At 54.0% G+C, this 24,700-nt stretch overlaps 1 long non-coding RNA gene across 1 annotated transcript in view; it reads left to right on the top strand.

Annotated features, from left to right (window-relative positions):
• Positions 1-24,700, top strand: part of LOC103682608 — a 270,667-nt gene that overhangs the window by 214,250 nt on the left and 31,717 nt on the right. Inside the window, exon 3 of the long non-coding RNA XR_005834949.1 lies at positions 20,118-20,224. This is a non-coding gene — a long non-coding RNA (uncharacterized LOC103682608). The remainder of the gene's footprint in view (positions 1-20,117; positions 20,225-24,700) is intronic.

The raw sequence follows: 24,700 nt of genomic DNA, 5'->3' as shown, positions 1-24,700 counted from the left end.
TGAGGGTAGGGTCTTCATGATGGCATTGGTGCCCTTATGAGTAGAGACCAGAGAACCTGTTCCCACTGCGCTCTTGCTTGCTCAACACCCCCCCCCCGCCCCAATCATGTGAAGCATGCAGTGAGAAGGGAAGATGGCCATCTATAATCCAGGAGGAGCCCTCTTGCCACACATGGAATCTCACCCCAGATGCTCCTCTTGCTGATCTTGGATTTTCCAGGCCCCAAAACTGGGGAAAATAAACGTTTGTTGTTTAACCATTCCAGTCTATGGTATTCCTGAACCGAGTGCAGTACATAAATTGCGGCTCCAGGATTCAAACCAGGTTTGGGTCCTCCAGAGTAAGTACACCCTTCCCACCGTTCCACTCCTTGCACTTAGGACTTGGGCCTCTGGGATTTGGGCCCTCGGGAGGACAACCTGCTCTTCTGACACTCCCTTTTCAGGGACCCCATGGCTGCTCAGGACCCCAATTAGGTCTGAGATCTAACCCTCCCTCCCTTAGAAGTAACTCCTGGGGAGCGTCTAAAAGTGCAATTAGCAGGTGTGGAATTGCAAGTGGGTAAGAGGGAGTTTGGGGTTCTGGGCAGGGGGAGGTCCCCAACCTCTTCCTCAGAGGCCCTTGGAGTAGGGGGAAGATGTTTGAAGGTACTGTTAAAAATGCAGCCTCTGGAGTTAGGGCTGCTGGATCTAGCAAATAAAAAACAGGATGCCCAGTGAGGCCTCAATTTCAGACAAACAATGAATATTTTTTAGCCTACGTATGTCCTTCTCAGGATCAGTATGTAGTAAAACAGTGTCTAAAATTCAGATTGAACTCAATCTGTCCTGTATTTTATGTGGTAAACCTACCTGGAGTCAAATCACCTGGGCTTCAACACCAGGTCTTAGCTTGTGTTAGCTGTATGACCTCGGGCAAGTCAGTCACCCCCTAGGTGCATCAGTGTCCTCATCTGAAAGGATGGCTGAGAAGCTTAAAGGAAATGATGCAGACTGCAAAGCACGTTGCACTTGTTTTCACTTTCCTTCTTTCTTTATAGATCTCACCCCTGATGCTCCTCTTGCTCCTTACTGGGACCCAGGTTCTAGCTTACTGAGGAACCCTCTGCTCAGGCTTGGGGAGCATAGATAGGAAACAGAGAGGCCTGGGGCCTCTCTGGCTCTCGGGCTCCGTGGGTCCAGCGAAAGCTCCACCTATGGGTCTCCCTCCCTCTGCCTCCCTCCGTAGCCCAGCCCAGCCCACGCTGATAGCTCACAGGAAAATGCACTTCTCTCTGATATGCCCGGTTGCGTGTCCACTATGCATGCTAATCAGCGGCCAGTGCTTGCCAGCAATTTGCTTCAGTTCTGGGGCTCACTGTGAGTTTATTTATTTTTTATATTTATACCTTGTGTGTGCAGATGGCTGACTTGGAGTAGGAGCAGGCTCTGGAAAAGAGGTGCAACGGAAATGGGAGGAGGAAAGAAGCCCAAGCTAGGAGTCAGGAGGGGATTCAGGGGGTCATCTTTGTCATCTGTCCACCCTCTGACAGGACTGCACCTAAAGGAGAATGGCAGCTCAAAAGGATAACTCCTCTAGCCTACTCCTGGCAGCCTTTGGAGGCCGGCCCAGCAGGGATTGGCAAGCCTGTGTTGAAAAGGGGCAAATCAAGGCGCTGGGGGTAATGTGATACATTGATTCTTCCATCCTGAATCTTTTGACTGTAGACAATAAGGATTGTGACATCATCTTGCCTCCCTGTCCCATGTACTGAGAAACTGAGGCCCAGAGAGGGGAAGGCACCTGGCCAAAGTCACACAGTGAATTTGAAGTGGAACCAGGACCAACACCTGGGATTGCTGACTGCCAGTCCCCACATCTCATGATTGCGCCCATTAAAAAACAAACAAACAAACAAACAAACAAACAGGCTAGGAGAAAGAGGTCTTCCCCCACATCCACCCACCATGTCTACCAAGGTGAGATGCCGTAAACCACCTGAAAGCTCTTCCCATGGAGTTCTCCACAAATTCTTGGCAACTGGCTACTTATAGCTCCCTGAGTCCTTTCTAATTGCGCTTACCCCTTTCCCGCCCCATCCTCCTGCTTCTCACTTTAAGAGAGATGGCTCTTCAGCTCTGCTGTCCTATCCGGGCTTGACACATCTTAAGCACTCAGTAAACATTTGCTTTAAGCAGATACGAATGGATAGGGCAACTTTGCCACATCGTGTCAGGGTCAAGATGAATACACACCCACAGACCCAACCAGACCCCGGAGAAATGCTCCCACGCATGTCCACTGGGAGACATGTGCAAGGATGTTCATAGTAGCGCTCTCTGTTACGATTAAATGTGCAACACTACTACTAAATAAGTTGTGGTGTATCTGTACAACGGAGTACCACATAGCAGCGAAAACGAATAAAAGTACAGCTGCCTGTGTTAACCCAGACACATCTCAGACATGATGTGGAGTCAGAAAGCCAGTCACTAAGCATACACAGGGTGCCACTAGTGCAAAGATTGCAACACATTGACAGGAGACTGGCTACCGCGGAGACGGTTAAGACTGAGAATAGGGGGGCACCTGCGGGTGGCTCAGTCGTTAAGCGGCTGCCTCCCACTCAGGTCATGATCCCCGGATCCTGGGACCCAGCCCCTCATGGGGTTCCCTGCTGAGCAGGGAGCCTGCTTCTCCCTCTGTTCCTCTCCCTGCTCATTCTCTCTCTCTCTCTCTCTCTCTCTCAGATAAATAAATAGGGTACACAGAGAGCTCCGATGATATCTGTGCTATTTTCTTTCTGAAGCTGAATGATGGGTAATGGGGGTTGTTATGTTATTCTCGAGACCATTGCGTGTATCTGAAATATGTCATTCTAAAAACAAACAAATGGAAAGAAAAAATAGATGGATAAATAAATGGAAGAAGGTTGCTTCCCTTCAGCCAGAGGACTAACTCCCCTGCCTTTCCTTTGTTTTGTGTGTGGATCTCTTGGACTCATGTGACCTTTGGAGTTCACCGAACCTGGGCTAGAATCCTGGCTCTGCCCCTTGCTGCCTTGTGATGTGGGGACCCTATTCCTTTCCTGCCCTACCCACCTCAGGAAGCTATTTGTTTTTTTTTTTTTTAAGATTTTTTAATTTATTTATTTGACAGAGAGAGAGAGACAGCCAGCGAGACAGGGAACACAAGCAGGGGGAGTGGGAGAGGAAGAAGCAGGCTCCCAGCAGAGGAGCCTGATGTGGGGCTCGATCCCAGAACGCCGGGATCACGCCCTGAGCCGAAGGCAGATGCTTAACGACTGAGCCACCCAGGCGCCCCACAGGAAGCTATTTGTGAGCATTCACTAAGAGGACAGAACATCTTGGAATTTATCTAGTCCCACCCCCCATTTCACAGATGACACAAGGAAGGCCCTAATGGGAACCTCAGCCCCCACTGTGGAGCTAGGAAGAGAACTGCTCCTTACCCTACCACCAGACAGGGCCAGGGAGGGCGGCCTCCCAGACGGGATCAGGACTTCCAGATGACAGCTCTGGTGCGGGAGGGGAAGGCAGAGCAGTGCTGAGGCTGGGCCACAGAACAGGGTGCTCAACCTCGCCTGAAGGGTTGGGCCCCAGCGGGAAACCTCCTTTAGGTGGGGATCTGCCCCTACCAGGGGCCCCTGGCTCACAGCTCTAGGTCTTGTGGCAAGAGTAGCCGACCCAGAGGTGTGCAGAAGGACACAGACCTGTGTATGGGGATGAGGGAAGGTGGTGGTGAGGAATTGTTTCATGAGAACAAATTTAGATCCAGTCAGAATTTCTCACAATCAGAGGTGATGGGATAAAGGATAGGCTGCCTTGAGACAGAAGGAAAGCAAGCTGTCTGGACTCTCTTACCCTGGGACTCCGTGGTACTATGTTAGAGATTGTTGAACCCTTGAAGGTGGGCCCAATTAAAGGTGATTCTTCAGAAGGCAATTATCCGGATGACGAAGGAACAAAGAAATAGGGTGGCAAAGAAGGCATCTATGGGACACTGTGGCGCCTTGCTAGACACGGGGTTTGTTCCTCCTCCCTGCCACCATGCTCTAATTGGAATATTACCACCCCCATTTTCCAGATGAGGAAACCGAGGCCCACAGAGGCCCAGGAAAGCAAAGGTCTAAATCCAAAGCCTGGGCTCTTCACACCCCACACTGACTTCGTGGTGCCTTGGCCCTCTGTCCTCTTGGCCTGGTCTTGGGTGGGCCGCGGTAGAACAGTGGTGGTCTGTCCCATCAGTTACTACTAAGAGAGGGGGCCAGAGAGACCATTGTGGAGGCTCTGCAGCCCAGCCAGCCCCCTGGCCTCTGTTGTTCTTGGGCCCCAGCCGTGCACTCCTCAGGTGGGTGGTGGGGCCTTGGAGCTGGCATCTGCTGCAAGCCTAGGTCCCCTGCGGAGAACCCCTTCAAGGGCAGCCCTTGTCCCCGCTCTAATTATACAAACAATTTTTCTCGGCTTCTCCAAATAAACAGTGCGCAGTCTGCAAGCCATGGCATGCTGGGAAATCTGAAATGAGAAGCTGCTGCTAATGGGCTCCATAGCTGCAGGGCTAAACGGATTGCTTAAAAGGCTGGTCCTGACCAGCCCCTGCTATCTTCCTGACCTTCGTCTTCCATACCGTACTGTGCACCCTACACCACCCGTCTCCGAGCCCTCCTCCTCCACGCACGCCCACCTGCTTGCAGCCCCCAGGTGACAGAACGCAGGTTGCATGAAGAATCACAGTTCCGAGCACTGTAGGCAGGGCTTCTGCAGCCAGGGTTTCAAGGGAGGGGTTGTGTGCCTAGGGACAGGCACGTGTGTGCAAGGAGGGCCATGCAATCCTAAGAGGAGCGTGTGTGTTTGCGGGGAGAGGTGCACGTGTGTCTCCAAGTAGGGGTGTTTCTCAGGGTGCAGCGGGATTGCCAGGGTCTGAGTCGGCTTGGGGAGCAGAAGTTCACAGTGGGGTAAGCACACAGTGTATGTATTGGAGGGTGGGGAACCGAACACGGGGACCGGGAGCAAGCAGACGTAGGAAGCTACTGCTAAGATCCCCTCCCCCAGCTCTGTACGGGTTGCTAGGCACTTGCGCATCCATGGCTCATCCCAACAAGCCCATGAGGAAGGGTTCCAGCTCACCAGAGGTCACGCAGCTCGGAACTGGAACGCAGTTTCCTGACTCCCAGAATGATGTATCTGGCCTCATTTGCTACCCTGAAAGGTGGCGTTTTGATGTCAGAAGGGCTTCTCCTCCGAGACCCTTAGCTCTCTGAGGGAAGGGCCCGTTTTGTTCTTCACCACGTGGCAGGCGGTTTAAATTTGTGGGCTCTGAAGCCAGACTGCCAAATTTAAACCCATTTCTATCACTTACTTGCTGTATGATCTCCAGCAAGTTATTTAACCTCTCTGGGTGTTGTTTTCTTCATCTGTGAAATGAGGGTGTTAATTGCACCAACTTCATCGGGCTGTAGCGAGATCTAATGAATCCATGTATACGAAACACCTAAAACAGTGCCTGGCACAGGGCGAACGCTTAGGGGTGGTTGGCTGCTGACATTGTTATTGCTTTCCTTTATGTGGCCTCTCACAGTGCTTGGGGACTGTAGATGTGTAAGATGTAATTTGGGGGGTAAATGATAAACCCACATATGTCACGTTACTGACTGGAGCCAGTGGGTTAAGATATTCCCTCACCAGGTGACACTTTGGCCATTTAACAGGGTCTTTCACTACTCAGTACTTCCTGAACCTCTTGGAAAGTCCATCCCCATCTGGGGTGTGTGTGTGTGAGTGTTGTGTGTGTGTGTTTCTGAGGAGGGACAGGAGTTGGACTGGGTGTGATGGGGCTTCCGGGCCTCTAAAGCTTGGCTGTCTGTGACTCCCCAAGTGTTGACTCCTCTGGGTCCCCATTCATGGGCCCCCCAGCTCCCCATTGATCCCTGGCCAGCAGCATCCCTCTCCTCAGCTTGTGCCCCGGTATCAAAGCCCTGCATCCCCCACACCCCCGCCACATCATTCAGCCCTCACTATAAATCATCAGAGAAATTCTCCCTTCAGGCTGAACTTTCCGTGCTCTCTCCCTTGAAGGAGCCTATTCGAGAGGAGAGGTTTATTTAAATCCATTCAGATGGTTTTGAGTTACCAGAGGGAACTGAAGAGGGAGAAAATGGAAGGGGAGAGAGGCGACAAAGCAAGTGAGAGCCAGCTTGAGAGAGTGCACAGAGTAGGGGAAAAAAGGAAGTAAGGACGCCTTAGAGAGAATGATTCCTTTTCTGCTTTTCCCCTCAAACACTGGGAGACAGAAAATCGCCAATGACCTGGCTGTCCAAGTCTTTAATGTCCTTTGTGACCAAAGAGGGCTACATGAATTACAGGAACAAGTGGAAGTGTGAGGCCGTTGGGAGGACACCCAGGTGAGCCCAGTTTGGGCTAAGCTCTGCCTGAAACTCATCGTGTGACCTTGGACGAGTCTCTCCGCTTCTGGGCCTCAGCTTCCTGACATACACTGTAGGAGGTGGCTGGGGCTGCAGACAGGAGAACTGGCTTAATGAGTGCCCATGGGGGTGGGTGGGTGGTATTACTGTCCCCATTTTAATGATGAGGAAACCGAGGGACAGAAAAGTAAGTTGCTCAAGTTTACCCTCTGAAATGATAGAGCCAGAATTTGAACCCAAGGCAGTCTGTCTCCGGAGGCTGCAAGCTTATGGACTATACCACCTCCCACTCTGCTAGAACTATGATCTGTAAGGATCCCTCTAGCTACATGACCTTGGACCAGTCACTTCCCACTCTCGGGGCCTCAGTCTACCCATGTGTAATGTTTGCTTCATTAACCTTCTTACTGGTAAGGAGCCACTGAAAAGGGAAAATCAGACCTTACAGACCATCCCACTCTAAAGGCTTGGGGGCTTTGCATGCATTATCTCATTGAATCCTGCACCTAAAGTCTAAACCTGAGATAACTAAGGCCCGAAGAAGGTAAGTAACTTGCCCCTGGCCACTGTTGGGAAGGGCCTGAAACCAGGGCCCAGGCTCTCAATCCCTACCTTTGAGTGTCCTGCATCTGAGATATCGGACAGCCTGGCCTGGGGGTTCTCAGCCCTGTCAGTACATTAGAATCACCTGGAGAGCTTTTAAAAACTTGGCCCTGGCTCCACCCCAACACAATGAAATCAGAATCTCTGGGGATTGACCTTGGTATTTTTGTAATTCTCCCTAAATGAGTCTAATGTGCAGACAGGGTGGCCTAGGGAACAAGGACGAAAACATAATGATAGGGCAGGGGACCAAGTCCAGCCTGGGGTCAGGGTGAGGGGGAGGGAGCAGACTAATGGGCTGTGGAGGCTCAGCATCCCATAATATCCCAGAGTTGGAGGCAAGCCCTTCAAACCAAACAGCCCGTTTTACAAGGGGGAGCCTGAGGCCCACATAGGAGAAAGCTCTTGCCCAAGGGACAGAGGGACACATCTGGAATTTAATTCTCTTTCCCTGACTCTTAATACAGAACGTTTTCCGCAGCCTTGGGGCAGGTGGGACCCATCCTTTCCAGATTCCCTTGCTTCCACTTTGTAGATGAGGAAACTGAGGCTGGGGGTGAGGGCCGAGCTGCCCAAGAACAACAAAGCTAATAAGCGGCAGAACCAGATTTCCAAGGCTCTCTTGGCTGGCTTTCTCTCCCGTGCTCTACCCACTGGCCCGACTGCATCCTGGCCCGTGGTGAGGCTCCCGGGATGGGCAGGGAAGGGTGTAGGGTTGAAGCATGGAGCAGGGGGTGCGGAGGTGGTCCTCACTTGATCCGCCCAGCTGAGGAATTCGGGGCCCCTGCTGCCCCACCTGCTCCAGGCCGCAGAGCGGGCTCGAGCCTGGTGTGGCGAGAAGGAAGGCTTTTTGGGGGCCGCAGCCCTCTCCCCCCCCCCCAGGCTCCTAGGGCCTGGAATTCTTTTAACAGGAGACAAAGCCTTTAATTCCAAGAGATGAGATGAAAGACTCCAAATGCAAATGTGCGGGCAGGGAAGCTGCTGGTGAGAATAGGCTGCCTTCAAAGTGTGAATGACTAAATGCCTCAGCCGCCTGAGAGGAGGGGTGAGGGCCTAGGCCGCGCCCTGCAGTGCTACTCCCCCCCAATTGCAATTCAGTAATCAACCGTTCCAGAGTCGCTGGGGCCCTGGAACCCCAGGCGTGGAAAGTCCCACAGACCTGCCCTGGCAGCTAGGCTCAGCCTCAGATCCGGGGCGATTCACTTCATTTTTTCTCAGCGCCTCAATTTCTTGGTCTGTGAAGTGGCTTCGGTGGAACAGGCTCCCTGGGGATAAAGCTGCAAGGCAAAAATGGATCTAAATAGCTTGGCACGGAACAGGTGCTGAGGCACGTTAGTGATCTTCTGGCCTTCAGATGCCCATCTTGCTGTCCCTCTTGCTTGATGGAGGCTCCGTACTAACTCCTAACTTATCTTCACTCCCCCTAAACTCGCTGCCATCACCTGCCTCAAAAGACTCCCCAGTTCCCTGTCCTGGACTTAAAGGATTGGCAGGGCCCTGGTGCCGTCCTCCCCTTCTAGAACCAGACTGCCTATTTTCCTGAGCTTCACAGACTGGGGGAGAGAGGGGCAGAAGGCAAGGTGTTTAGGGGGAAGGACCAACACCAGCAGAGACAGAGTGACTGCAAGCGTTTGGGGCAAAGGATAACAGAATCAGTGGGGAGGAAGCAGGAGACGCTGGGGGTGGCAGGGATGGCAGGGCAGCTGAGTAGGCGCTGGGCGAGGAGACCCTGGAGCACGCTGAGGGTTGTGTGAAGAGCCTAGCTTTATTTTCAGGGCAGGAGAAGCCAGTGCTGGGTGTTGAGTAGGAGTGTGCTGCCATCTGATTTACATTTTTAAAAGATTTTATTTATTTATTTGAGAGAAAGAGGGAGAGAGAGGGAGAGAAGGCACAAGTGGGGGTGAGGGCAGAGGGAGAGGGAGAAGTGGGCTCCTCGCTGAGCAGGTAGCCCGACTGGATCCCAGGACCCCGGGATCATGACTTGAGCCAAAGGCAGAGGCTCATCTGACTGAGCCACCCAGGCGCCCCCTGACTCACATTTTTGCACCGCCCCTCTGGTGGCTAGGTGAACTATTTGTAGGGGTTCAGCAGTGGAAGTAGGGAGACCAGGGAAGAGGACACTGGCCTTGGCGGGAGAGATGACCACGGTGTGGGCTCAGGAGGGAGCTGTGGAAGGGGGAAAGCAATGGCCTGGCCTGGGAATACCTGGATAGCAGGTTCTGGGCAGGAGGGAATGAGAGGGCATTCGGCCTGCATTCTCAGTGTGTTCTCTGTGCTCTTGAGGTGTCACTCACATAGACTCCCTCAGGGGTATTGGGAAGAGAAGGCAGCAACTCTCATCCAAAGTGTGTAACCAAGGCCCAGAACTTCCACCTTGACTGCCAGTTCTACCTCCCTAGCAATGGACAGTTCCAGAGAAGGTGTTGAGCTCCAGCTTTGCTCCACGGCATTCCCTTCCCCAGGCAGGTAGCTGGGTTTCTCTCTTTTCCTCCTTCTCTCCCTCAGAAGGTCTTCCCTCCAAGGCAGCTGCCTCCCTGAATGGAGAAGCTCACTGTGGGGGTGGGAGGGGGGCCTGCAGGGCTGCATGACCCTAGGCAAATGAATGCCCCCTTCTAGTCCTTCACCTTTTCCTTTTCTATAAGGCTGGCATAATGAGGAAAGGAGATGGTGGCCTACAAGTACGCTAGGGCAAAGGCAGCGTGTAAGGACCTTCCCCCACCCAGCATACTTGCCCTGAATTGGCTTCTCCTCTGCAACTTTACTCCAGCTCTTTCTGCAGCTCTCTCCCCATACACCACAGCCCGCTCTGGCCCAAGTCTGGCCTCTTCTCTTTCTTCCCTTTGATCCGTTTTCCTAGCCAGCCATCACTATCAGTCACCTTCTGCCCATTTTCCAGATGGAGAAAAAGACCCGAAGAAGGAAAGCCATTGGCCCCAGCCCTAAGTCCCTCCAGAGCCAGGGAGCTGCCACCATAGGAGGTCAAAGCTACCTTCCAAAGCTCCTAGGATCAAACTGCACCCTAGGACTCATGCTGAGCCCAGGGAGGGCCTAGGGCATCCAGCCCTGACATGCAGATAACAGACTTTGATCCCCAAAGGGACTGGGACTTGGTACAAAATGAAATCTCTTTCCCCATGGCAACAGAGCAGGCCTCTGACAAGGGCCCCCCAAAGCCCAGAACACAGGTGGTTCCTCCTGCCTCACCCGCTCCCAACCAGCACTGTGTCCTTATGCAGCATCTTTCAGAAACCTGGGCAGACGGTGATAAGGAGATAGGGGCCTAGAGTCCAAGGACCTCATGGCCCCAGGAACAAATAGCCAGGAGGGCTCACAGCTTTGTCCTGGGACTACAGCAGGGGCAACTGTGACCCCAAAGGGCCTGGCTTACACTGGAAGCAGCTGATAGGAGTGCAACAGGGACAACCGTGGAGGAAAGCGGAACTTCGGCAATGGTCAAGACACAGGCGGCCCTGGTAACCGGCCTTATGTGAGGAGTCTGCCCCGCCAGTGGGGCACCGTGCAGATGACAGCGGGATGAAGAGAGCCTGGAACCCTGGAGTAGGACACTGACAGGAGAGTCCTTTAGCCCAGGAATGATGGATGTTTCTGGAGACATGCCTTAGGGGAGTTCCGTAGCCCCTCTGGGCCCCTATCTCCTTATCTGGGTGCCCAGCTGCTGCAGAGATCCAGCCTGGCACTGTCCCCCCAGGATGGTGCGTGAAGCAAGCAGTCAATATTGAGGGTTCTACCTTCCCTATGCCCGCCGCCATCCATGCAGCACCCTCCCAGCCCAGGCAGCTGTAGGCAGCTTGCTGGCTGCTCTGCTTCCATTCAGTTGCTGGGTGGCTGCGTTTTTTCTTTTATGTGTTTTACTTTCTTTCCTGTTGTCAGTCAAAACCCCTGCCAAAGCCCGAGTAGCTGGGCAGTCTAGGAATGCGCGTGCTTGGCAGGCCCAGCCTGGGGGGGCTCATGCCACTGCGCATCGTCCACCCGATGAGCCGCATCTGCCTGGCAGGGGCGGAGGGGGCAGGGCGTCCCACATCTGCACCCCACATTGCCCATCTCGGCCCCTGCTGCTGCCCAAGAGGAAGAGGCAGTCCAGCCCGAGAGGCAAGAACAGAGAAAAGGAGAAGGAGTGACTCCTGGGTGAGGGGGGCCAGAGACGGTCCAGAGCAAGAACATAGGGCAAGGGTGGGTTCTACATTGCAGCAACCAAAGCTCCCTACCCAAAGGACAGATCTGGGAAGATAGGCTGAGGGAAGGGAAAGGAGGCAGAGAAGGAGAAAGATGGAGAGTAAGGATGCAGCCAGACAATGAGTTGCCCAGAGGCCCGGCAGAAAGAGCAGGAAGACCATGTGAGAATTGGGGGAGGGGGGCTTGTTTCCAGGGGGAAACAAGGAATGAAAGAGAAAGGCCAGGAGTGGGAAGCAAGACAAAAAGCAAGGAAAAACCGTGCGAGGGTTTGGAAACTCCAGTTTTGCTTCTTGCGCCCTTGTTCCTTGGCGAGCGGGACTGCCCCATAAACCTTGGGATTAACGGCTCTGTTGTCCTGGGCTGGCCGGCACCTAATGGAAGCCACCTGGCTGGCTGCGGGCCCTGGCCACGCCCCAGCCCCAGGCCCAGGGGCTCCCTCAGAAATGACTTTATTTGCAAATTTACATTTGGGGAGCAATACGGGAACTAGGGACCAGGACGGTGCCCTCCCCCTCCCCGCCCTGGTCCTCCAGGAAACCAAGTCCTACCTCCTGCAACCAAGCCTTCCCTGCACATTACCCCCAGCCTCCACCACAGAGCACCCACATGGGGATGGCCCCATTTTATCTGTGGGAACCGTTCAGAAGGGCAGAGGGAGCCCCGTGTCCCTGGAGAGCCCCTTGGTGGGGATCCTGTGGAAGGGTCTCCAGATTCCAAGAGTAGGTCACCTTTCTGGCCTCGGAGTCCCTTCTGGGATTCTGCAACCCCACGGTCCTCAGCCCGCAGGGCCAGCCACGGAGGCATGGCCGGCTCCAGCAACCACCGGTTCTAGCCCCTTTCTCCTCCTCGCTGTAGCCTGAGGCAGAGGCAAGCTGGCAGGTAGGAGGTGCGATTACCCTCATTTCAGAAATGGCTTAAAAGAGGCAGAGGGAGAGAGGAAGTGAGCAGGAACTAAGATGTTTGAGGGGAGAAATGAGTAATCAGGGATTTGCCTTGCAAAAGGACAGAAGGAGTGGGTGAGCTGGCTGTAGGGAATGTGTATGTGTGGTGACGCACTGCGGGGGCCAGCAAGGGCTCCCTACACAGACACAGAGGCAGAAGAGGTAGGAGCCAGTAGAAAGAGGCAGGCCCTGAGGCTGGGAGGAGGCCCAGGGCACAGAGCTGTTCATGGAGGAGGATCGCAGGATGGCCTGGTGGGGGCAGGCAGCAGCCAGTCTGCACCAGCAGGGCTAGATCCAACTAGCCACAGGCTCCTTGTCCCGTGAGGGAGAAGCGGGCCTGAGAAAAGGGGGGAGGTGTGGGACTGCACAGCTTTCCCCACAGGAGTGCTCATGAGCGCGCGAGCACACACACAGACTCAACCATGAGCATCTAGGCTATTCTAGCCTGACTTGGCTCAACACAGGAAGGTAGTTTCTAGAAAGGTGCCTGGGTGGCTCAGTCAGTTAAACGTCTGCCTTCAGCTCAGATCATGATTCCAAGGTCCTGGGATCAAGTCCCACATCTGGCTCCTTGCTTAGCAGGGAGTCTCCTTCTCCCTCTGCCTGTTGCTCCCCCTGCTTGTGCTCTCTCTCTTTCTCTCTCTGACAAATAAATAAGTAAAATCTTTTTTAAAAAAAGATGGTTTCTAGAAATGCAGCATTAAACCTGGAAGGATCCAGGGAGGCCTTCACATATATGGAGGCACCATGAAGGCCTTTGATGGGTAAGAGACGTGAGGTAGGTGAAGGGGTTTCCCACGGTCACACTGAGAGCTCAGGGGGGTACCTGGAGGACCTGGGGCCAGAGTTTGCCTCTCCTATAGCTGGGGGGAGTAGGGGGTTCCAGGACTAAGAGGCCACCAAGATGAGAGGAGGCAGGGCCAGCAGGGTGGTGAGGGAGGGCACTAGGATTACTCACATTTATTAAGCGTTTACTATATGCCAGACACATGCCATATATACATCTCAGGATGTGCATCGGCCCCTTGAATTCTTGCATACATCATGCGAGGTAGAAATTAGAGTTAGCCCCATTGTTACTGACAAGGAAGTGAGGCTCAAAGAGGTGAAGGGACTCATAGCTAGTAAGTAGAAGATCCAAGTTTGTCAGAGCTCAAGTTCAGGGCTTCTGCCGTACTTGGGGCCCTGGACCCTCATGCTGGCCAGGAGTGGGAGGCCGTATGCACGGGCGGGGTCAGTGGGCCAGCTCCTGATCAGTGCCACCTGCATTTAGGGGGGAGAGTCTGGGTACCACCTTTCCTGCAGTCCTCTCCTGGAAGAATGGCCCCTTGCTGGCCAGGGCTGCCCACCAGACTGTGAGGACAGGGAGCTATTGTTCCTTCTTCTCCAGAACAAAGATCTCTGACCTCACCCACAGCATGGATGCATATGGACTCCTGGGGAGGTCCAGAGATGTGGGAAACCGTGCACCGAACCCCCAGGTGGGCCCGACTCCAGCCTTCACCTTTCAGCTCTGCTGAGTGACACAGTACAGGCCCCTTCCCTGCCCCGGGCCTCAGTGCCCCCATCTGGCCCACACGGGGTGCGGCTAGGTTGTCTGCAGCCTCTGGCAGCTCTGACAGTCTAGGAATCTATGACATAAGCACATGGAAAGAGAACTGACAGTCTCAGGCAGGCCATGCCAAGCGCCAGATGAGGAGGGCCACAGCTCCCCAGTGTGGACTTGGTGCTCACAGGAGGCGAGGTCATGATGAGTAGGGTAGCCAGTGAGGACAGATGGGCTTTCCTTCACTCTTTCCAATGAGCAAGCATGTGCTAAGCGCCTACTATATGCCAGGCACTCTGCTGGATGCTAGTGATGTAACAGGGAGCGCTTCTCCTCCAGCAACCGTACCCACCGGCCACATCAACTGCATTACCTTGGGGAGCAGTGGCGTGACAGACAGGCCTGCCCTGCCTGTTACAGTCATCAAGTCTCTGTCTCTCTCTTCCTCCTCCTCCTCCCCTCTCTCTTGGGCTTTGCCTTTTCACTTTTCTCTCTGTCTTTCCCCCCTCCCCTATTCGTAGCTCTGTCTGCCCTCCCCTTCTTGAGTGTCACTAATGATGGGAAGGGGGGTTGGGAATTCCCACTTGAGCTCCCCTGCCAGCCCAGATGAAGACATTTGGAAACCAAGGGAGGGATCATATCAGATAAGAAGACTGGCCAAGCCCTGGCCTGGCAGCCGTGGCCCCAGGGTCATGGGGAGGGACACCTATGGCTATAGGCCCCAATCAATGGGAGACCGATCTAATGCTAGAACTCCTCTCCCCTCCCCAGTTGAAAGGTAGGGTTGGCTTACGGCAGGGAAGACAGTTCCCCAGGGAAGGCTGATGAGCACAGAGTGGGGGACTGGGACTAGGGAAATGGCTTTTGGACAGATGCCACCTGTTAGTTTCATGCCTGGAATTCCAATGGGGACTGGAGTTGAGGTGTCTGAGATGAGATGAAAAGAGAGGCCTGGGAATGGAATCCATCAGCTGACCTGGATTCAAGGCCTCACATATGTGACCTTGGCTGGGCCTCTGTTCCTTCAAGTGTGACTAGAGATAATGCCAGTCACTCAGAGTGAGACCTAAGTGATCCAACCTAAGTGATAGTGCTTTACAAATGAGAGGGATGGCTGCTCCCTTCCAGAGGCCAAGGACAGCAGGCCACAGTGCTAGGGAACAGGGTCAGACTTCAGGCAGGACTTCGGGGGGCAGGGGGAGGGTAGAACTGGGAGGAGAACTTTGGGAGGGTTCAGAGTGAGAAGAGAAGAGTGCAGTGGAGGAGGGTCGGTGTGGTCACTGAAGTGGGGAGGGCCTGTGCCGTCGCCACTAACGGGCTGGCAGGGGCATCTGGTCCTACAGGCGGGAGCAGGGCGTGATTCATTTTGCAGTCCTGCCCGGCACACCTCGCTGCGTGCAAACACAGTGTGGTGGTGGTGGCAAGAGTGGGTACTTTTGAGTCAGAGAACCCAGGGCTCAAATCTCGGTTTGGTCCCTCCCTAGCTGGGTGGCCTTGGACAAGTCAGTCATCCTCAGAGCCTTCACTTCCTTCATCTGTACAATTGGGCCCCTCAGGCCTTGCTCGTCAGGTTTGCATGCTTCCCGGCAGGTGTCAAACTCATGAGTTTTCAAGTCCTTAATCTCTGTACCTAGGCCTCAGTTTCCCACTTATCCCAGAATGGAGGTTGGACAAATTGGTGTATCAGGTCCCATCCAGCCCTAATGCGCAGAAACAAGCTTCGGTTATCATCTGTGTTTTCTTCCCGGGTTCAGTGAGTCAGTCACCAGCAAGAACTTGATTGGGTGGGTGCTCTCTTAGGTGCTGGGGAATGGGGAAGGAGGGTGTCGCTGGAGCCACAGGATGGAAGGCCCTGGGGCCCTGGCCCTTAGAAACAAGGCTGCCAGCCTGCTGTCTCCCACAGAGCCCAGGACAGCCCCTGAACATGCCCAGGTGCCACTGCTAGAGACTCCATTGGCAGAGTAAGACTGGAGGGGGATCTGGGGCTAGGGCTCGGGAGCCTGGCTACAGCAGCTGGGAGCAGAGAAGCCCCACTGGCTCAAGCCCATGTGTTTCTCTTCCTCAGGAAGCACAAAGAAAGACTTAAAGGATTTAGACCTCAGGGGGAAAAAAGAGAAGAGAATTAGAACCCAAATCCACATCTGGCCTGACAGTATGTCTAACCCTAAGCTCTCTGCACACCGAAGGGTGGGGGGCTGGGGTTGGGGGGAGCGGGGAAAGCAGCTGGTTTCTCCCTGCGAGCTGCCTTTGTGGTGACATCACTGACAACAGAGGCATCCACGTGGGGCAGGACTGACCACCCCCATCTGGATCCGCCCAGAATGAGGAAGGAGAGAGGATGGGGCTTCTGAAGGAAGCCACAGTTCCTGCTTGGACTCAGTGGGGAACCGCTCAGGGCTTCATTCTCCAAAGCTACAAAACAGGACCGGTCCTGCTCCCTTGTATGCAGAGTGATCCTGTGATTAAGGCTGTCTGCAGAGAAAGGTGTGAGGCAGACACACGTGCCACCCCTTGGAGTGGATGCTCTCTGCACGTTGATATTCCCAGCGTTAGCGTCACTGAGCCTGCTCCCGGGGGGCCAAAGGCAGACAGTCCCTCCATGGTCCCTCCAGCGATTCAGAGGCATTTCTGACCCAGACCGGCAGAATCAGCATTGGCGGGGCCCTCACATCTTGCCCTACAGGGGAAGGGACTGGTCAGGGTCACCAATGAACGGAAGTAGTGACGGGAATTGCCCTTGGTTCTCCTGCCTCCCAGTCGGGCATGGAACATTTTCCCCTCCCCTCATTGCCTCCTGAAAAGCACACGGGAACGGAGTCCTCAGAAATAAAGAAATAAAGGAGAACTGGGCCTTTGCACTGGGGAAGGGGGGGGGTGCGGGTCTCAGTCCTCAAGCTTACAGCGTCTATCCCTACCTCAGCCTGGATCTATACTCCAACCCCTAGAGCCTCAGAACCACCCGGACTGGGGTTGCCAGAGAAAATACAGGACACCCAGTTAACTTCGTGTTTGAGATAAACAATGAATATTTTTTTTAAGTATATGTCCCAAATATTGCATGGGACACACTTGTACTAAATTGTTTTTTAAAAGTGTTGTGTCTCCGAAACTGAGATTGTAATCGGATGTCCTGTATTTTTATTTGTAAAATTTGACAACCCTACTGCTGTCAAGCCACCTTAAGGAATAGGAGGAGATGGCTGCTTTAGGGTAGGGACTTCCCTCTTTCTAATCCCCAGGCCTCAGCTGATCAGCTGGAACAGCTCACTGGCTGAGATAACACTAATTGGGCTGCTCACTGATTGGCATCACCCTCTCCCTTCGTCCTCCTGGGCCTGGTGCTGCCCTAGTGAGCTGAGCCTGGTAATGGACAGGAACTCCTTCATGTGGAACAGCACGGGCCCATGGGCACTCAGTGGGCCCTTAGCCGACACCTCAGCTGACCCACCTCACCGTGAGGTCTTTGGCGTTGGGGGACTCTGAAGGGAGGCCCTGCCTCTCAGGTTGGCCTCCATGGGGAGGTCTAAAGAGGGCTTGGGTGGCCACCCTCCAATCCTTCACTGATGAATTTGGAAAGTATGGGGTGGGCATGGAGGCTGGGGGGTGGGCAGACTGCAGAGGCAGGCAAGAGACAGGGTGCAAAGTCTCAATCCTCTGCTTGGAGACCAAGGAAACTGGGCAAGAAGATTCTAGTATGTGAGGGAAACAGAAGAAGGCTGAGCCCAGGACCTGAAGAAAAACTCAAGGCTACATTCCCCAAAGCGAACACTTACTGTAAGACGTTCTGTGGAAAAAGTCCTTTGAGGTCAGTTTCTTTGGGAGACACAATAGACTGACACGCAGAAACACACACAGCTGCAGCGATTTGCTTGTATGGCAGCTTCGTGAAGGTTCTGAGAACTGCAGTAAAACAAGCAAACAAACGTAAAACTACTTACATTGGCTTAACTTGGCATTTTCCATATTTATTTGACATCGAATCTTCTTTTATCATAATGTCTCTGACCCTTCCTTGGCACTCATGCTTTCTGGGACACATTCACATACAAGACATTCTGTGGGCCGTGCCTCTGTTAGGACAGTGGCCACCTCAGAGGAGCCAGGTTCTCTGGGTCCTGGAGGCCGAACCTGCTGGATCCCATCATCCTGCCCCAGTGCCCAGGTCCCAGCTCAGCCCTGTGCCCCTTCCCAGCCTTCACAAGAACATTTTTTTCTCATGCTCTGTTTGTACTCATGACAATTCGTGTCTATGTTCACATGTTCATATGTGTACCTATGCATAGCTTCATGTGGAGACGAGACACCAATGGCATGCTTATGAGTGTGGGCTAATCTGGTCCCCACCTTGGGTAACTCTAAATTCTCCCACCATTCCAGCCACCAAAAAAAAACATTCTAGAAGTCAGCTAGTGACAAAGTCCATGCTAGTCACACCATCTGCCAAGCTTATGGGCTGGTGCCCGTAGGATTATGGAGAAAAGTCTCCAGAGTGTATAGCCCATACCCACGAAGGAAAGCATAGCAGAGAGGAGCAGAGGCTGAAATGTGGGCCCCACTATTTGGGAGGATTCTAGACCTGGCAGCCAAGCCTCAAGTGTTAGTTCCATGAGGGCAGGGACTGTATGTGTCTTATGTCTGTGTTCCTAGTGCCTAACACAAGGCCCACCATGTAATCTGTGTGCGTGTGTGTGTGTGTGTGTGTGTGTGCATAAGCATGTGCACGCATACTCATGTAAGTGCACACAGGTAACAAATGTTTATTGAGCATGCACTGTATGCCAGGCATTGTCCTAAGAACTTTACATGTAATAACTTATTGAATCCTCACAACCACCCTCTGAGGTAAGTAGTATAATTATACCCATTTTACAGATGTCTACACTGAGGTACCAGGGAGTGAGTAACTCACCCCGGGTCACACAACCAGGGTTCGACCCAGCCGGTCTGACTCCAGAGCTCACTCTCTAAACCACTATTCCATACTTGGTGGTTCGATGAATAGTTGTTGGATGAATGTATGAAGGCACGCACGAATGAATGACTGAAAGAAGTATCCAGTAATGGTGGCCCACAGCCTTTGGCCAGCTTGATGTCCTGCCAGAAGCAATGTAACACAGGGAGCCTGCCCTGCCCGCCACCCACACCAATGTCACCTCTGTCCTCCCTCCTTCCTTCCACCCAGGCTTTTGCCATATTTTCCTGCCCCCCTCCTCCCCCACTACTCTTCCCTGGCTCCTCCCCAGCCCATCAGCTCCTTGGGTCACCCGCTTGCCAAAGTCCCTGTCCTCTGCCTTGCGTGTGTGTCTGCTTGCATGTGCACCACAAAATCCACAAGTTGTAAAACAAAGCAGGGAGCTGCCTCGCTCACGCGCTGCGCTGCGCCTTTGATGTCTCCTTCCTGGCAGCTGCGGGACACTGAGCCACCCCCCGCAGGCTTCGGTCCCAGAGGGCGGGTGCCAGTTGAGAAATTCCACATGCAAAAGGCCCGGGCCAACAGGAACATAGGTCGGTGGAAACCCAGCACGCAGAAAACCTGGTAGGGAGGGCCGGCCTGCGGGATGGACCTGGGGGTCTCTCACTCAGCAGCCTCGCATCTGGGGGGGGGGTCAGCTGCTGACATGAATCCCCCGCAGGCTTCGGTCCCAGAGGGCGGGTGCCAGTTGAGAAATTCCACATGCAAAAGGCCCGGGCCAACAGGAACATAGGTCGGTGGAAACCCAGCACGCAGAAAACCTGGTAGGGAGGGCCGGCCTGCGGGATGGACCTGGGGGTCTCTCACTCAGCAGCCTCGCATCTGGGGGGGGGGTCAGCTGCTGACATGATTCATAAATAATAACACCCACCCCTCACATTAGTATAGCAATCGAGGGCTGACCAAGTACTTTTGCACCCATTTGCCTAATCAGTCTGCGCTATGGCATAGTTGGTAAAAGCTTTGGGGTCATGATGCCTGCGTTTGAATCCTGCTCCTGCTGCTGGGACAGAGGGAAATTCACTCATACCCTCAGAAGCTCAGTGTCTGCATCTTTAAAAGGAGGGTAAGAATAACAATGCCTGGGGGGTACCTGGAGGTCTCAATCTGTTAGTTAAGCAGGAGCTTTTGTATCAGATCTTGATCGCAGGGTCCTGGGATCAGTGTGAGTAGGGCTCCCTGCTCGGGGAGCCCGCTTCTCCCTCTCCCTGCCCCCCACTTGTGCGCGTGCGCGCGCTCTCTCTCTCTCTGTCAAATAAATAAATAAATAAAATCTTAAAAAAAAAAGAATAATGATGCCTGGCTCATATTGTTGCTGTGGGAGTAAATGAGCCAGTCCGTGTATCACACTTAGAGTGGTGGCTGCCGTGCAGACATATACCATTTATTGAATTTGTACTGTGTGCTAGATATCATGCTAAGTTCTTTTATTCATGCAGCCTTTTCAACAAATTCCATGAAGTAGAAGAGGAAGCCAAAGCTTATGAAGGAGAAATGACCTGCCCGGAGTCATAGAAGAAGCAGTCAAGTTGGGATTCGAACCCAGGTATGTCTGTCACCACAGCCCCTCCCTGCTCCTTGGAAAAACTGAAATTCAAAATATGGTGTGTGTCTGTGTTTGGGACCAGGCTAGTTCTGCACCAGACCTTTTCAGAACTTGTGCAGTGTTGCCTTTGTCTCCCGGGTGCGACAGACCCAGGCAGCTCCCATCTCCTCAAGCTCCCTGAGTTCGAGCCTTCCTATCTTTTGCTGTCCTGCCTGAATGGCACGGGGTGGGGGGGTTGTTCTTCAAGGACAAGGCGGGGGGGGGGAGTTTGAAGCTGGGCTCTGAGCAGAGGGACCGTGTCCCATGTGTCCCTGGAATACAAGTGCCCAGGCCAGCGGGAGACAGGCACACTTGCCTGCCTGCAGATACTGGTTATGCCTGGTCCGTGTCACCACTGACCAGGTCTCCTTTGTGCCATGGGTGCTTTTCCCATGACATGTGTTGGCACCCGATCCCCAGGAGGTGGGCCTCTACTCTCCATTCCGGGCTGAAGTACCAGGTGCCCTTGACGCATATCACAGAGGCTGGGGAAGCTGGTCTTAAAGGGGAAGGCTATGGAAACCAGGGAAAAGGAAGAAGCAAAGGGGGCTCCCTGGCCCCTAACCCTTGTTCCCATGGCCCCGGCTCCTCCTCCTCCCTGCACCTCTCAGCATGCGCCAGCCCTACCCAGAGCCGGCCATCTGAGCTAAGCGCCATTGTCCCCACCAAAAGCCTGGAGAACAGGAGTCCCTGTGCTGCTGCTCCCTGAGGTCCTTCCACATGCTGGGCCACAATTGATTTTCAGCCTTCTGGCAGGAGACCTTCTCAAAGGAGCAGGAAACACCGAGTGAGCCCTAAGTCGGCACTGGGGGGGCGGACACAGGGGCTTTGGTTTCCCTGATTTAATCCTCATGGCTCTTCAAGGCAGGTATTCTTATCAACATGTTACCGACGAAACTGCTGAGGTTCAGAGAGGCAAGGGACTCGCCGAGGGTCCTGCGGACAATAAGTGGTGTCTCCAGTGTGGGACTCTGGACTGGCTCGCAAGCACATGGGCACATCCACGGCGCACTGGTTCCTGGTGGGATGGGGAACCCGGCCAACTTCAGCTCTGCAGGGCTTGAGGAATGAGGCACGGCGGACTCTAGGATTTGTATGGGAGGTGAGGTTTTATTCCCCTACGTGTGCACTTAAAAAAAAAAAAAAAAGATGACTCATTTCCATGAAAGTGTTTAGGAAACGTATTCCCTGTCTTCCCGGCCTCCTTCGACAGAGCATAATCGAGCTCTTTCTAAAGCTTTGGGGACATCATCATTAAGTCCCCATCATTATTAGCCCTGGACCATCGTGATCTCCTCAGGCCTGTTTCCCCTGCACGAAATAGCCCCAGTTTGTTTGCGATCTTTGAGAGCTCTAGTACCTGGTTGGGGTTGTTTTGTATTTTACTAGTTTTGCTGCCTACTCCCCTGCTGTCAGGCCGTCAGCTCTCACTTCTTGACACTTTTAGTGTGCCTGCTTCCAGCAGCCCCTCTGCCCTCCTTTTGATTTACTGCTTCTAATTTGCTGTGGGCTTGGGAACCAGATAACCGAGCTTGTTCAAGTAAACAGGAGGGGAAGCGCTACAGAGGGCCCTCCTGCGGGCAGCCGGCCTGCGCTTTAGCCTGGACAGCCAAGGGCCCAAGGAGCAGGCCCCAGTGCTCTGTCCTAAAGCCCATGGCCCCCACATCCGTACTGTCGGGGCCTCTTCATCTTGACTTGTAACAGAGGTGACCTCCAGACAGGGGTGAGTCTGAGTCCAGCCCTTCCTTAGCCCTAAACGGACCGGTCTCCCTGACGCTGTCCCTGGCCACACCATTGCGGAGTCATGCCAAGCGGCGGAGTTAGGGGATGGAGGGCCGCCCTTGCCTAGAGGGAGAGGAATGGGCAGGGGGGCCTCTAGAGACCTCCGGCGTTCCTCCTTTTCCAGCCTAGTCTCCAGAGGCCCTGCAGAGAATTCGGGGCTAGGGAGGTTCCCTCTCTCCTCCTCGGCCCCAGTGCTGCCAGGAGGGCAGGAGGACTCATTGCGACGTTCATCGCAGCCTGGAGGCCCATTGGAGGCCTCCGAGCCTGGGTCGGGTGGGCCCATCTCTGCCTACACCCAGGCCTAGTCCCTCCTGCTCTTACGGTTGTCCCCCCAGCCCCCCAACTCTGGCAGGAAATGGGCTGAGCTGAGCCGGCCTGGCTGGCCACCTCGCAGTGCAAGGGCCCCGCTTCTCCCCAGGCCTGGGGGAGGGAGGCGCCACTGAGGGGGAAGCGCTGAGGCAGATTTAGGGCTTGGGTGGAGTTTGAAGCCCCCAAAAGCCATTTTTCAACCTGAAAACTGAACCAAGCTGGTCTGGAATTGTGGCTGGAGGATAAATGTGGACCCCATGGTGTCATTTTATGGTCAATTTTCAGAGTGTAACTGCACTTTAAGCACTAACGCTGAGTAGCAGGAAAAAACTTCTTAACCGTAAGATCTATTAAGAGCACAGAGCTGGCTCCCAGGGGCGAGGTGGGAATGCATAGACGTGATGCATTGGAAACAGGTCTAGCCCAGGCGCTAGGGAATAGCCCAGCCCAAGCTGGGCTGCTGGGGGGGTGGGCAGGACTGGAAGGGTGAGAGGGTGCCTCCAGCTCCTCAGGCCCTGACAGTGGTGGCTGTGGAGGCCTCTAGTCTCCTTTCCCAGGGGCCTGAGGTCTGAACCCCACCCTCTCCGGGGTTGGGCACTCCAAACAGGACCGGGGAAAGGAGCCCCTGGTGTAGCAGCCAGCCTGGAGGGCCAGGGCAAGGCGGGAGGGCCAGGGCTGCTGAGCCGGGCAGGACTGATCCCTCTGTCTCCCTGGTTGTCTTGTTCCATGTCAATCTCCAGCCTAAGCGAGCTTTTCAACTAGACACGGCCAGCCCCCAGGGAAATGGGATGAGAGGCCAGGGAAGGTCTAGGTTATTTGGGGTTAAATACCTACAGGGGAAAGCGGAGTCTGGAGAGGCCGGCGGGGGGAGGGGAAGGACAGAGGAGGAGGCCAGGAGGGCAGATGGTAAGGACGGAAGGGGAAGCTGGGGACAAAGTGATTGAGGAGGTTCCTTCCAGCTGGAAAAATCTCTGGCTCCAAGGGATGCGGGAGCGAGGAGGAAAACTGAGTGCTAGAGAGGACCTCCAACCAACCGGAGGCGAGTCTCCCCATCTTAGGTCTCAGGACCGTGGTCTGCCTGTTGAAACACCTGCCAAGAGCCCATCTTTGGCGAAGATGCAGGGCTCGGGCTGGCGAGCATGGGCACCGGAGATCACCCATCAGGGGAAGGACAAAAAGCGAGGCTCAGGCCTGGCAGTGAAGATATCTCAGCTGAGCCAAGATTTGCTGTGTGATCTTAGGCAAGTCTCTTTCCCTCTCTGTGCTGAAATGCACTCTTTTATAGCCCGGAGTGTGACAGGAGGGCCAGCACTGGCATTTGAACCTGATCAGTTCCTTTACCCTCAGAGGATAGGTTTCTTGCCAGGTAGGACATTCCAGGATTTCTTGGTCTGGTGTGCTCTGGGACAGGATTTCCTGGCGGTTAAAAATAGAAATACAGAGAAAGAAACACACACACACACACTCACTCACTCACTCACTAGGTGCCAGGGAATATTGTAAGAGCTTTTTACAAATAGTAACTCACTTAATTTTCACAACAGCTCTGCAAGGTGAGTACTAATGTTTCCATTTTACAGATGAGGAAACTGAGGCACAGAGAGATGAACAGACAGACTCAAGCACCAAACCGGCTCTAAAATGAAAGACACTTGCTCAGCCTCCTTTCTGGTTCCTTTCTCTAGATGGGTGACCCCGCCTCCCTCACCCCCTTTTGGGGCTTCGGGGCTTCGTTCTCTCTCATGGCTTTCACACACCAGGCTGGGGCTGAGTGAGGGCTCCCCTGCCGGAGCCAGCTGGCCTCCTTGAGGTGCCCTTCACCTCCCTGTACTCCCTCCATTCCCTCCCCTCCTCTCTCAGGGAGCTGAGCCAGGCTCAGGTTTCTCCATTTCCAGGCTAAGCCTCCTGCCTTGGGCTGGGCTCACTGAGGAGATCTTGCTGACCTTGCACTTTCCATCCACCCTGGGGCTCTGGGCTCTGAATGGACATATGAAGAGTACCGCATGGACTGACGAAAGGCTGGCCTCTTGCCCTTGGCCCCTTGTTCGAGAGAAAGCACCCCCAGTGCCACTGAGCAGGCCTGACTAGGCCCCCACGGGTCTCTCTGAGCAGATCTGGGGCAGAAGCATTGCTGAGGGCGCTTGGAAGAATCAAGGCTGAGGGCTAGGCAAAGTGTCCTTCTGGTCCTACATGAAAACTGCCTCTCAGAATCATAATGCATACTAACTCTGCCTAGCATCGGCCTCACTTCCTCTTCAAGCTCTGTCTTTAGGAATCATAACATTGCATTGTGTTACAGCTGGAGAGGCGCTTGGAAATCACCAGGACCAAGACCTTTTGGTTCTA

This window comes from Ursus maritimus (assembly GCF_017311325.1).
Source record: "Ursus maritimus isolate PB19 chromosome X unlocalized genomic scaffold, ASM1731132v1 scaffold_X1, whole genome shotgun sequence".
NCBI classification, from domain to species: domain Eukaryota; kingdom Metazoa; phylum Chordata; class Mammalia; order Carnivora; family Ursidae; genus Ursus; species Ursus maritimus.
Note: the sequence above shows the minus strand (reverse complement) of the source record. Positions and strands in the feature narration are given on the sequence as shown.